Genomic DNA, 12,383 nt, shown 5'->3' on the forward strand with positions numbered 1-12,383 from the left:
CTCTCTCTCTCTCTCTCTCTCTCAATCAGAGCAGTATTAAGTGTCGTCAACGACCGTGTGAGTGACAATGATTGGGAACTCACAAAGTTAGTGTCTTTTCATAACGCATTTGAACAAATTAACCCCAACCGTCGTCAGTGTGAATAAATAGACAGATTTCGCGTCGGGGCTCTAGACGACGATTGGGATTGTTCGGAAGCTTTAACCCTTTGCCATCTAGTCATTATGATATCGGAAATGCTATCGCCGTCTACATCTACGCCAGAATAGAAATAGAGGGTGGAGCCTACCACGATATAACATTTTATGGAGCCCTAATTTCATCATATCAGTTCTGTCCACTGACAGGTGGGTGGGTATCGCTTTCAAGAACTTATGTCCTTATATTATGAAAGCCTGAGTTTTTGACCAATCAACGATTGCTCTTTTGATAGCTCGCTTGTCAACATGAGTCAGCTCAGCCCTTGATTTACGTACAGGCATCACAGGCGGGATATGTTGTGTAACTTCAAAGACCACGGGCAAACTCAGTAATAACTGGCGATAGGCATTGATGGATACTGTAAAACTACTACTACTACTTCTACAACTACCATTAATTGAGCTTTATATAGCGCAATATCCACTAAAGGTACTCAACGCGCTTTACAAGGGGTCCCCGGTCAACAACATACATTTTAAGTCGTATTTCGAGAACAAAATCTGAGTAACGAAACGTAATGAGTATAGTCACCGGCAAAATGTCTGGACTTTTCCGTTCTGAACAATGAAATTAATGTATGATTCGGGCACTGGCTGTCTAAAGGAAACAATAAACAATGAAAAGTAAAAATAAATCTGAATGGCTAGTACCTTTTCTACCCCCCCCCCCCCCCCCCCAACTCATCTTCTTTTCAAGCATTTTAATCCCACCCCCCCCCCCCCCCACCCCACCCTTGACAAATACCCTCTCTCTACACACTCTTCAATTAACCAATTAAAATTGACCATAATTTCTATGCCCCTCCCAATTAACTGATAAAATGACAAGTCGTATTGTCCAGCAATCGGGAATCGGCGTAATGACGGTAGGTAAAATAAGCTCCTCCTACTTGGATTCTTGATGAATTTCGTGGAGACGATCAACATTTCATTTTGATGTTACATAACTGTCAACCAACATTCCACATATTAATGAGAAGACACAAATAATGAAACTCACCTCTTTGAACTTGCTGATCAGTCCTTCTAACAGATGATGACACATAGTATTAGTAGATACTAGGTGTGAAATGTGAAGGTCATGCGAAATTGCGGCATCCGTCCCTTTGATCTAACAACGTAGACAAGTCTATGTCATGTATGGTGCAAGAGAAGAACACACGCTCCTCTCCCCCCCCCCCCCCCCCCCCCCCCCCACCCCCCCCCCCCCCCCCCCCCCCCCCCCCCCCCCCCCCCCCCCCCCCCCCCCCCCCCCCCCCCCCCCCCCCCCCCCCCCCCCCCCCCCCCCCTCTCTCTCTCTCTCTCTCTCTCTCTCTCTCTCTCTCTCTCTCTCTCTCTCTCTCTCTTTCACCGATGTAGTCGTCGTCATAGTAATGGTAGTAATAGAAGTAGTAGTAGTAGTAGTAGTAGTAGTAGTAGTAGTAGTAGTAGTAGTAGTAGTAGTAGTAGTAGTAGTAGTAGTAGTAGTAGTAGTAGTAGTAGTAGTAGTAGTAGTAGTAGTAGTAGTAGTAGTAGTAGTAGTAGTAGTAGTAGTAGTAGTAGTAGAAGTAGCAGTAGCAGTAGTAGTAAAAGAAGTATAATAGATTGATAGTTGAATGGATTGATGACCAAGTTGATCGACCATGAAGTTCATACTTTCATCACACCCTCGCAGCATTTTGTTTATTTATTTTTATCTAATTTTTGCTAACAATAACAACGCGTCTGTTCTGTCCCGAAATGCCAATGTTTACTGTTTTCTCATATAATTTTACGCTGCCAGTTTTCTGGAAACCCCGTGTGTCGTCAGTCTCTCTCTATTCTCGATTCATCCGATAATAACTGCTGACCATATTCAATTCAATGGCGGCGATTAGCCACTAAAAAGTGGCTGTTGCCCGGTCTGCCTACTTGTCTGTGGTGCAAAGCACTCCCAAGTAAAGCGTGGTAAAGACTTGCGACTTATTGATATTGATATCTACTGACTGATAGACTAAAATCATGCCGAATAAAGCATGGCAGCGACGACAAGCACATCGATTAAAATGTGCATCTAATCGTAATCAAGCTAATCAAGAAAATGATTCTGGCAATATCGAATGAAAATAGTTCTTTCCCCGCGAAACTGCGGGCTTTTTACTAGTATATTATATATATCTTGGAATAAAAATAGATGGAAGGAGGATGACGTCATAATACTGAAGCCAATCGTTGGCCGCTTCCGCCATATTGGGAAGACCAAAACATTCCTTCGTTACGGCCATAGTTACGGTGATTCACTTATCGGTGGAAATCCGAATCGCGATGATCAGTGGATGTTAAGAACAAAGGGGGGTTGCAAATTCCTTCTAGTGGACTTATTTATGTCTGTTTAATTTCTGAAAAGCATTTCAGAATATATGTTGCAACTGTAGGTCAAGATCATTTTCATTTCAATCGATATGATTGCCATAAACTTTTGCTAAGCATCATGAACTTCATGATGAAGTCTTTCGTCAATAAACCCGTTTTTTCTACATTATTTCATTCTCATATGTTTGATCATGAGGGGACTGAGATCATTTGATTCTTCTACTAAAAGCAATAGCTGAGAAATATATTCAGGTCAGGTATTTCTATGCTGGTAAACTGTACAGTGAACAATTGAAAAAGAAGCTAATGTGTAAAAGCCGTCAAGTTCTTAACAAATTCATTTTATTTACAGGGCAGTAACAATGTCATCATTAACTTGTGTGATTTTTTTAAAGAGGCAAAAATTGTTTGTGTATAACCCTTTCCTGGCTAGGCTGGATTTCACGTCAAACATCGTTCCATCCGCTACAACTTTCACCTCGAGCACTCGGAGGGCTCGAGTCGCATCACAGGGGCTAATTTCTGAACTGTAGAGGATTGAATGATGAATGACGTAAAATCCAGTCTCGCCATGACAGACTTCTGTAATAACTATTAATGATGAACTAGTAATGAAATTGCTGGGATTTTTTATTTTGTTTTGAAATCTTAGTGAATTATGATCAAACAATGAACCTTTTTGTGTGACCATGATATATTGTGTAATAATGTCTTCTTCTTTTTGTCACTTTACACAAATAAATATAAAATGTAAATAGCATTTTGTGACTTAATTTTTGATGAATTATAGTAATTCATAGCTCTAGAAGCGGGGGTCCCGTTAGTTCAGTTGGTAGAGCATTGGACTGTCACGCCAAAGGTCTCGGGTTCGAGTCCCTTTGCAGCAAGAATTTTTATCCGGTTCCCCCTGTGCACCCAGCAGCAATTGGGTAGCTTACTCTACTACTGCTATAGCTGCAGTGGTACGTCCACATTTTAAGTTGTCACCATTAACCCTTTCATGGCTAGGTTTGAGTTGAACCGAACCAAAACCAAACGTACGTTTGTCTATACATGACTGACTTATGCAGTTTCACCTAGAAATAGTCCATGTGATGCGACTCGAGCGCGCTTTAGACTAATCTGTGATGAAAACTGTACAGGATCGACTCATATTTGACGTGAAATCTAATCTAGCTGTGAAAGGATTAAGAATTGTGGTCGTGTAGTGGTGGCCTGGTTTTAAATGTGATTCCTACCCCGAAACTTTGTGCTGTAAGAGTCAGCTAAAAGTGGTGGGTGGTTGGGAAGGCCTCCTGCATTCTTGCAGGAGATGTATGCTTTCTTCTACTTTTATCCCCTTATCTTTTGTAACGTCTGCTTTCTGCACTTGTCCTTGACCGAAATAGCTCGGTTGTGGTTGGGTTCATGTGGGGTTTTTGCTTTTGAGGAATATGACGCGGCCGGGAACCGAACCCCAGACCTCCTGGTTACGAAGCCAACGTTCTAACCAACTGAGCCACTGTGACCAGTAACAAGTAAAGATTGGTACCGGATGACCGAATGGTCTACTTGCTGTTCTCTCTTCTTGGCCAAGCGAAATATGCCGTCTCGTGGCACGCAGGTTCGATTTCGACCGGATCCACTTCTTATTTGTCGATATCTTTAATTCGAGCTTGCACTTCCATTACTTTCTGTGCGGTTGCTTGATATTTTACAAGTGTTTACTCATACTCATACTCCTCCCTTTTTCCTTATATTCATGTCATAACCAACAAGCAAAGCAAATCTAACCGTGCGTAGTGATAGTGCTTTGGCTTCAGAATTGAGCGAAGAAAATAATTTAATTAATATTGCCTTTGCAAGGTATTTTACAACATCATAATGACTAAATTCCCTTAGTAGGTGAGTGTTTTAATCGGCAACACAAGATGATTTCCATCACTCAAGTCTATAGTTTCTATGATAAACAATCGTTTCCTGGGCTTTTCAATATGGCGACTAAGCTCCGCCCACTGGCATCAACTTTGCGACTGCGCGAACGAAGCCGCTTACCTTCCATGTATTATTATTCCAAGATATATATATATATATATATATATATATTATATATATATATATATATATATATATATATATATATATATTATATATATATATATATATTATATATATATATATATATATATATATATATATATATATATATATATATATATATATATATATATAAATGTATTGTATATACAGTGAAAAATAACATGAACAAACTAAACGGAAATAACAATTTTATCTTAATCTTTAAAGTTTATTTAAATAACAAAATATATTAATTTTCATCTCCTACATCCGTATGATGATGATCATCATCATCATCATCATAATCATCACCATAATAATAATAATAATAATAATAATAATAATAATAATAATAATAATAATAATAATAATAATAATAATATAATAATAATAATAATAATAATAATAATAATAATAATAATAATAATAATAATAATAATAATATTAATAATAATAATGACACGCACAACTAAAGCCATGCAATACAAAGTATAGATAGTATGCAGATGACATCACTCAGGGCTTTGTTATTGTTTTTGCCATCCGCGTTTGTGAGTTGTTCTCACTAAACTGCATTAACCAGACTATAAAAGTTCATGGTTACACAGAGTTTGTGTGTTGGTCCGTTATACCTCCGGATGGCAATGTTGTGAACTCCTTGGCCAAGCGCAATCTATCTATTAAGAAACGTGTTGCAGCTCTCCTCTATCTCAAAACCCGTTGTTCAAACCTCGGAAGTGACATCGGAGAATTGATCGTCGTGAAAACGCCGGCCCGAAAATCTGATGTCGACATTATTTCCCAACATTTTATTCCAAAAGTTTCTAAACATTGCTGGTAATAAGCATCTGCAATATATATTGTTGTTGTTGTTAATGTACAATCATTTTTATGAAATAATATATTTGCATTCTGTGTTGCTTGTGACCGATGACACCAAAAAGCAACCTTTTCTCCAATAGTTGGTAACACTATTGTACTATGATTGTTGTTGGTTGTGTCTTATTGTTTATAACTTACTAAATAAAGTTTGATACTTATATATATCAGGTAGGAGCCCAAAATTCGTAATCAATTCTACGGAAATTATCGAAAAAAAATTTTTAATAACATAAATTGAGCTTTTATATAGCGCAATATCTATTAAACGTGCTCAATGCGCTTTACAATGGGTCCCTGTCCAACAGCAGCATTTAACATGTAGGAAGGGACATGACGCCTGTTAGACGAGATTACATTTTTCGGGGGGGAGGGGGGGGGGGACAGGGACAACGCTGTTAAAGGCCAGATACTCATTTTACACTTGAGTACAGTTTGAAAATGTGAGTACAGAGTAAAGAGCCTTCTCCCAATGAATCAACTATGCGCCGAGCGAGGCTCGAACCCGGGACCTTCCGATCATAAAAGCGAGTGTTATACCACAAGACCACATAGCCGCACATAAAATTAGGCAGGTTTGCCATAAAACAACTAAATTGACAGCTCCAGCACAGCCCTCCATTCTCAACAAGTCGGGTGGGTAGTGGACGTTGACCGTTGTGTCGCGGCCGGTGGCAAACGCGAAAACACAGCGGCGGGTAAAACGATCCTGCGCGCCGCCAACTAACTGTGAGTGTGGCTTTCGTCAAGGCTAAGCTGTGGGGCGAAAACATGAAAAGCAGGACAGGTGTACTCTTAGTGTTTGCTGAAAAGTATCGCAAGTACGGCTTGAGAAACCAAAGCTGAGTGCAGATAGGTCACGCTATTGTTGCTCTCTCTCTCTCTCTCTCTCTCTCTCTCTCTCTCTCTCTCTCTCTCTCTCTCTCTCTCTCTCTCTCTCTCTCTCTCTCTCTCTCTCTCTCTCTCTTTTCTAACATAAAATATAAATAAAATAATAAACTAGAAGAGGAAGGCTATATATATAAGATTACTTATATATATATATATATATATATATATATATATATATATATATATATACCGTACTAAATCCAATTGATATTTTTTTGTTTTATTGTATGTTTGTTTGTTTGTTCGTTTTGTTTTGGGGATGTTTTTTTAATATTTTTTTTTTATTTTTCGGGGCGAGCGGGGATTGGCTTTTTATTTTTGTTTTGTGATGATTTTTAAGGAGGGGGGGGGGGGGGGGGGGTGTTGGTTTCTTTTTTTTTTTTTTGTCTAGTTTTCTTTTGCTTTTATTTATTTTGAAGTTTGGTCCTTTTTTTTCGGTTCTGTTTTGTTGGAATTTTTTTTTTTTTTTTTTTTTTGTTCTATTTATTTTATTTTTTTTGGTTTATTGTTTGCTTTTTTATCTCCTTTGACAAGACGGGGTCATTTAATATGATCTGAAATTGAACCATGCGTTACCTCACTGAATTATCAAATACGTGTTTGTTTGTTTTTTTTGTTTGTTTTTTTTTTTTTTTGTCTTTGCTTTTCATTTATTTGTATGTTTTTTTTTTTTTTGTTTTTTTTTTTTGTTTTTTTTTTTTTTTGTTTTCTTTTAGAGTGGGGGGGGGGGGGGGCAGGGATGTGCTTGATATAATATAATAAAGATTGTTTTGGGTTTTTTTTTAATCCACATGGAATGGTTTTGTGGTTTGTTTGTTTTTTGTTTTTTGTGTGTGTGTGGGTCTTTTTGTTTGTTTGTTTGTTTGTTTTATTTAAAATTTATTTTTTTTATTCATATGCAATATATATATATATATATATATATATATATATATATATATATATATATATATATATATATTATTTAAATGGAATGTATTCATGTGACTAACATTACTCTTTGGGTTGAGTCTTCGGGACAATTGTCGTCGATGTTTGTTTTTAAGGGTTTTACGGCGCATGCAACACATTAAGGTCATATCAGCGCCAGTAAATAGGAAGAAAATGGGATAGTACAAAGTTCTAGAATTACAAGTAAAGCACCCAAGTGTGTGTGTGTGTGTGTGTGTGTGTGTGTGTGTGTGTGTGTGTGTTGACTCAATGAGGATAAAAGACTAATGACAACAAATTTAGTCCCCAATCCAATACATTCTTCTCAGAGACGCTAACTTTCCATTTGGCTCACAGGAATTTCAGACACCACTCGTAGGAATTTCAATGCCGAAAGAGGAATTTCCGCACACACAAAAAAGGGAATTGTGATGGTATTTGGTATTGTGTTTATATATAGGGAATGAGATTAGCGGAAGAGTAGCGTCCCTTGATTGGACGTCACCGGCGGAAAAGTTATTAGAGAGAGAACGTCATGTTGGTTGTGCGCATGCGTCTATAGTCCTCGCTTCCGGAGACACTTCACCGAAAGCGAGGACGAGAGAGACGCATGCGCAAAACCATGTTGACGTTCTCTCTGTAAGGTGATGTCCACTCAAGGGACGCTACTCTTCCGCTAATCTCATTCCCTCTTGTTCTAGATCTAAATAGATAACTGATTAGAACTATATTATGATATATAAACACATTGCCAGATACAACCCCAAAGATTCATTATTTCAAATGAAGCCTAAAACCAAAACCTAATAGAAGTGATTGTAGTAATGGTGGTAGTGAGGATGATGTGGTGTTGGTGGTTGTTGTAGTAGTAGTAGTAGTGATGATGACGATATGATAATGGCTGTTGTAGTAGTAATGGTAGTGATGATGATGTGGTGATCGTGGTGGTTGTAGTTGTGGTAGTCGCAGTGGTTGTAGTAAAAGTGATGATGTGGTGTGTGGGTGGTTGTAGTAGTAGTAGTAGTAGCGATGATGTAGTGGTAGTGGTTGTAGTAGTAATGGTGATGTGGTGGTGGTGGTTGAAGTGGTAGTGGTAGTGATGATTTGGTGGTGGTTGGAGTGTGTGCGTGTGTGTGTGTGTGTACGTGTGTGTTTGAGAGAGAGAGAGAGAGAGAGAGAGAGAGAGAGAAAGGTAGAGAGAGAGAGAGAGAGATAGAGAGTACTCAAAAGTGCATGCATGTAGTGATAAATTGAGAAACATGAAATTGACGAATAAACGAGGCTGAAGTTTGAGGGCAAAGTATTTGTGATTAGTTATTGTTGGCAAGTACAGAAGGTGAACATGAAAATGAAATGAATGAATTTATCGATTTGTGTGGGTGTGTGTGCGTGTGTGTGTGTGTGCGTGTGTGTGTGTGTGTTGACTAAATGAGGATAAAAAACTTCAAGGCCAAAGATTTTTTTTTTTGTTCTTTTTTGTTTGTTTGTTTGTTTGGTTATCCGACGTAAAAACAAATAGACGCCTACTGACAATAATTCGGTCTAATATTTTACGCCAAGCTCTCTTTGTAACATTAATCTTCCTCAGCAGTCAGGTAATTTTACATTACATTCTCATATTTCACCGTGTAGGTACTACTTCTCTTCCAGCTAATGTATATTCCACGTAGCTATTATACGTGTTCGTTTTACGACGAATAAATTAAAATTGCTTCGAAACATAATATATCAACTTGCGGACGTGTTTACTTATTTATTTTTTTAATGTTAAAAAACAAAAACAAAAAACAAACAAACAAAAGAAGAAAAAAAAAAAACACGCATACATTCTGGTAATTGTAACGGGAACTCGAATTTATGATCCCCTGCCAAAACGATAAATTGACTTAATAAATAAATATATTATGAATCTCATTGGTTTCAGACGGAATAGCCATGTCAGTGAAGGTTGATTTAGATGAGGAAAATTGAATATATTATAGTATATAGCCAATTAAAAATAATAATAATAATAATAATAATAATAAATAATAATAATAATAATAATAATAATAATAATAATAATAATAATAATAATAATAATAATAATAATAATAATAATATGTTAGGAGGTCCCGATCCCAGATAAAATAACGATAGCTCAGACGGTAGAGCACTCGCATCACACACAAAGGGAATAAGATCGATCCCGAGTGCAGTCGAGTTTTTTTAATCTTTTCTAACACCCCCCCCCCCCCCCCCCCCGCGCCACTGTCCATCTGTCCACCCAGCAGTGAATGATGGGTAGCTGAGTCTGGTAGATTTGGGGTGGGTACCTTGCGATAGACTAGCGTCCTATCCAAAGGATAGCAAGCAATCGCTATTGTCCTTTTCACGCCTTAGAAAGCGGGATAAACGCCGGCTCCATGTGCCCAATGGCTCTGATTCGCCTACAAATAAGTTAACTCCTCCTTCTCCAGAAATTGCTATCTCTGCAATGTTTGAATACATAATAACATGAAGTTGAATGTAAGCTTCAATTTAATTACAAAAAAAAACAAAAAACAGATCAAATAAACGCTTCGGGTTTCCCCTTTATCAACAAAACAGGATGAATGAAACACCACAGATGAATGAGATAATGTGGTAGTGGCGTTGTTAACGAGCTTCGAGCAGCAACATGTACACAATGTTTGAATAGCAAATTATAAACATAAGTGCCTGCTCCACTCACTTTTTATGAATTAAAAATTCACCCCAAATACCGGAGCATACTCAATGTCTCAATTGTTTATATGTTATATGTTTGTGTTGAGAATATTGGCTATTACGCTTAATTGCTGGCCAATCAACTTCGCGGAGGTTGTGTGTGTTGGACCCTTAATCTCAAGTAGTCGGGAAGAGAGAGAGGGTCTCTAATAATGACTAGGGTTAGAGACGATCTTTTTTGGGGATCGTGGATAGTTCATACCGTAGAGTTACGCTCTTCCCGGCCAGGGGAAATAATGCAGTACTGCACAGGATAGCACAGTGAGTGGATATAGATAGTATTCGCTTGGCTAAGAAGCTCATAACATTGCCGTCCAGAAGTATAACGGTACAACACACAAAACTGTGTGTAATCATGAACTTCTATAGTCAGGTTAGTACAGTTCAGTGCACTCACAAACGCGGATGGCAAAATACAATAACAAAGGCTTGAGTGACGTCAACTGCATACTATCTATATAAATCTGATATTATAATCATAATCATAATGTACGTGTTGAAAGACCGTTAATTCTATCTCTAAGACTATGAAGGCCCCTGTCTTGAACACACGCCCACATGTAAGCCGATAATGGCGACTCTCCAGACTTAGAACATTGTTTACAGCAGGTTAATTACACAAGTGAGGATAAAATAAGTGCCTGCTCCACTCACTTTTCTAAATTAAAAATTCACCCCATATACCGGAGCATACTCAATGTCTCAATCGTTTCTATGTTATATGTTTGTGTTGAGAATATTGGCCATTAAGCTTAACTGCTGGTCAAAAATAACTTCGCGATGGTTGTGTGCGAGCGAGCCGGCGATCTCCAGAAGTGGGTGAGAGAGAGCTCTAGAAATATGACTTGGGTTTGATACGAATATTTTTGTGTTCGTGGATAGCTCACACGGTAGAGCCACGCTCTCACCTGCCAGGCGGAGTTGTCGTACCAATAAGGTCGCAGGTTCAAACCCCACCACCGCCGCGAAAAATTTTTTATTCTCTATTGACTTCTGCCACTTTTCTACTCACTTCATATCTTGTTGTATCGTAAGGCGTTACAGCGCAATAGGAGCGATCTATAGATAGAACGAAGATGACGTCACTAAGGCCTTTGTTATTGTTTTTTGCCATCCACGTTTGTGAGTTGTTCTCATTAAACAGTATTAACCAGACTATAGATAGTATGCGCTTGGCTAAGAAGCTCATAACATTGCCATCCGGAAGTATAACGGATCAACACACAAAACTGTGTAACCATGAACGTTTATAGTCGGGTTAATACAGTTCAGTGAGCATTACTCATAAACGCGGATGGCAAAAAACAATAACAAAGACCTGAGTCACGTCATCTTCGAACTATCTATAAAAGTTCATGGTTACACAGAGTTTTGGGTGTTGGTCCGTTACACTTCCAGATGGCAATGTTGTGAACTTCTTAGCATGCTATCTATAGATAGTATGCGCTTGGCCAAGAAGTTCATAACATTGCCATCCGGAAGTATAACTGACCAACACACAAAACTGTGTGTATCCATGAACGTTTAGAGTCAGGTTAATACAGTTCAGTGAGCATTACTCATAAACGCGGATGGCAAAAAATAATAACAAAGACCTGAGTGACGTCATCTTCGAACTATCTATACTCATGTTTTCGTCCAACCAGGTCATCAATCACATGAATTGTTGATGTCCAACGATTGGATATGTCTTAGCAAATGTAAACACGCTGCTTTGTTTACAAATGTTATAACATATCCATGTGTCAAGCTGAACCAAATGACCAATCGTGATGTTTGATATGTTTAAAAAGCTGTGAACACTTTTCACTAAGTGGCTCACTTAGAGGACATTTTGCAATGTGACCAATGACCTCGAGTACATGGAAAGTTAATGTAGATAGTATCATAACATTGCCATCCGGAAGTATAACGGACCAACACACACAACTGTGTGTATCCATGAACGTTTATAGTCTGGTTAATACAGTTTAGTGAGAACAAATCACAAACGTGGATGGCAAAAACAATAACAAAGACCTGAGTGACGTCATTCGAACTATCTTTTGATCATGCCCATTAATACGCATTACTTTGGCATCGTGTGATAAGTGATCACAAAATGTAGCAAAGACTATGAAAAATGTTTTTTTCTCTTTATGAGGAAAAATTTTGTCTGAAATCAAAGCCCTATCTCCACTGAGTAAAAATGTTTTTGAATTTTGAAAATCCATTCATAAATAAAAAAGTTATGCAGTTTCAAAGGTGTCATTTATTTGGATGACCCGCAAAGAGGAAAAAAAACGCGAAAATATGGGATGCTTTTTCGGCATTTTTTTCGACCTTTGGTTGTATCTTGCGTAATA

Source organism: Berghia stephanieae, chromosome 14 (assembly GCF_034508935.2).
Source record: "Berghia stephanieae isolate SIO BIC M18660-M18661 chromosome 14, UCSD_Bste_1.3, whole genome shotgun sequence".
NCBI classification, from domain to species: domain Eukaryota; kingdom Metazoa; phylum Mollusca; class Gastropoda; order Nudibranchia; family Aeolidiidae; genus Berghia; species Berghia stephanieae.